Below are 2,601 nucleotides of genomic sequence, written 5' to 3'. Positions count from 1 at the left end.
AAAGACCGGATTCAATCCCAATAAAAAAAAAAAAAAAAAAAAAAAAAGTGGCCTCAAGGTGCATCCATTTAGCTACAGATGTCTCTAGTTTATCTTTCTTTATGGCTGATATCTATATCTATATCTATATATCTATGTCACATATTTGTTACCCATTCACCAGTTGACGGGCATTTGGGCTGTTTCCAAGTTTGTTTTAGCTACTACAAACTGTGCTGCTATCAGCTTGGGTGTGGAATGATTCTTTTAATTCTGTTGGGAATATACCCAGAAAGGAGGGCCAGGGATTCAGCTTACTGGTTCCGCCACCTGCCTCACAAGCACAAGGATCCAAGTTCGATCCCCGGTACCAAAAAGAAAAGAAAAGAAAACAAAACAAAACACCTGAAGGGAAATAGCTGGGTCAAATGGAACCTGTAATCCTAGTTTTTGAGGAATCTCCACACTGATTTCCACAGTGGTTGCACCAGTCTGCACTCCCACCAGCAGTGAAGGGGAGCAGAAATGAGCTTGAGTTTTAAACTTGCTTTGAGTTACAGTGAAAATCCCATGTTGGAAAAAGATGTATTTGGGGACTCCAGGACTACAGTAGGAAAATACAGAGCATTTACTGCTTGTAGTAAAAACTTTACCTTGTAGTAAAAACTTACATGCAGAACAACAAAATGGTGGAAGATACCCAAATACTAGATAATCCACTAGGAAACCTTTTGTTCAGGAATTTGTTTCAAGAGAGAGATGTTTCAAGAGATGAGGGAGAAAAATCTGTTTTATTCAGATAGAAATTTGATAGAAATTGGAGCTTCTCTCAGAAACTAGCTTCTCTCTGTCTGTTGTATTTCGTCCTCTGGAGGTAAGGAAGAAAACGGGCCCAGAAACAACACAGTAGGGGAGAAAGCACAGTGAGCCGTTCTTCCCTCTGGCTCTGCTGTCTTAACCAACTTTCTCTCTGACACTCCTCAGCAGAGGCCTGCGTGTTCGGCCACCCACAGGGCCAGCCGGCTGTGTCCCAGGCCCATCCATTCCGTGCTGCAGGTGGAGGGCTCCCGGCTGCCTGGCCAGATTCCTGGCTGCCTGCAATGGCCTTACTGAACAGAAGGCAGGCTTTCTAGCCCCTACCCACGAGCAGATCCAGCCACTGAGACAGAAGATCCAAAGTGGCTTTGCACAGAAAGTAAAAAATGTTATTACCCACTGGGATCGTTTGTGCCTCCCAGTGGATCAGGTGCAGCTCTGGGCAGGAGAGGTGTAGCAGTGAGCAAACCACAGGGGAAACCTGAGCTGGAGCGGCTGCAGGTGTGGCTGGTCAGGTGGATGGAGGGTGATGCTCGCAGGATGCCTGAGAGTTTTCTGTGGGCTGAAGCTGGGCGGCTCATCCTGTGTCCCGTGAATGCCCCTCTCTCCTCGCACCTTGTCTGCCTGTGTGGCCTTAGTCGGCTTCCTGGTCCTGTTCACTGTGGGAGTCAGGATGGACTTCAGGGAAAGGTAAGAGCAGGAGAGGCCTGTGGGCCTCATCCACCTGTGCAGGCATCAGGAGAAATGGGTTTCCCTAGAGCCCATCTTTGGGAAGAGCTTGCCAGGGAAGACCAGGGCTTGCAGGGGAGACAGAGGTAGCTCAGGAAGAGGAAGCCTGAGTTTGCTCAGGGAAAAGCTCCACTCAACTCGAGCTTAGAGCTTTGGGAAGAGCTTGCCAGGGAAGACCAGGGCTTGCAGGGGAGACAGGTAGCTCAGGAAGAGGAAGCCTGAGTTTGCTCAGGGAAAAGCTCCACTCAACTCGAGCTTAGGTGGGGCTCAAATGGGAGACTGGGACTTAGGAAGAAGTTCGTTCTGAAGACTGCGTCATCCTCTGTGGACGGTTTGAGATCAAGTGGGGAGACTGCAGGGGGTGACTCGGGGGAAGCCACAGAGTAATTGGCCCTGTCAGGCTCTGCATCCCCTGGTGCTCCGTGATATTCTATTGCATGGCAAAGGCCCTGTGGTGGAGAATAGACATCTCAGACTGTGAACTACGTGGGGCATTGTGCCTCTCCAGCACTCCTGTTAACCACCGCACCATGATATTTGTGGAGGAAATCTCAGTCCCTTTGGGCCTGTCAGTCAAGGGGCCTGCTGCAGTGGGCCCAGTCCCCAAGCTGGAGCAGATGTGAGGACACCTGGGGCAGATTTGTATAAAGAGGACCATCCATGTGATTCTGCTACTCATCCCAAAGGGCCCCTGGTTTCTGTCCTTCCAAGCGAGGTGGTTCATTTCTCTCCGCGGTTGTATAGGTAGCATTGGCTAGAGTTGTTTTCTGTTGCTGGCAACCTTAGAAGCCCAAGTGACTGAGGCTTGTCCCTGGGCCTGATCCCACCCAGGGAGAAGTTGGTATTGGACCAGCAGGGTCACAGTGTCTTCATTTCCCCAGTGATGGTGCAGCCAGCAGAGCCACTTAGCTGCCCTGTGATGTCATAGAATAGCTGCCGGGTCCCCAGCCATCTACGGTGTGGGCAATGTTGTCATTAAGAAAGTTTCTTCATGCTTTGGACTACAGTTTATAGAAGCTTTTCTTTACCTTGCTTGTCTCTTGGACAGAGGTGAGGGAAGTGCCTGGCATCCAGCCC

Source organism: Fukomys damarensis, unplaced genomic scaffold (genome assembly GCF_012274545.1).
Source record: "Fukomys damarensis isolate Sample0158 unplaced genomic scaffold, DMR_v1.0_HiC HiC_scaffold_18, whole genome shotgun sequence".
Taxonomy (NCBI): Eukaryota; Metazoa; Chordata; class Mammalia; order Rodentia; family Bathyergidae; genus Fukomys; species Fukomys damarensis.
The sequence above is the reverse complement of the archived record's forward strand: the minus strand, read 5'-3'. Positions refer to the sequence as shown.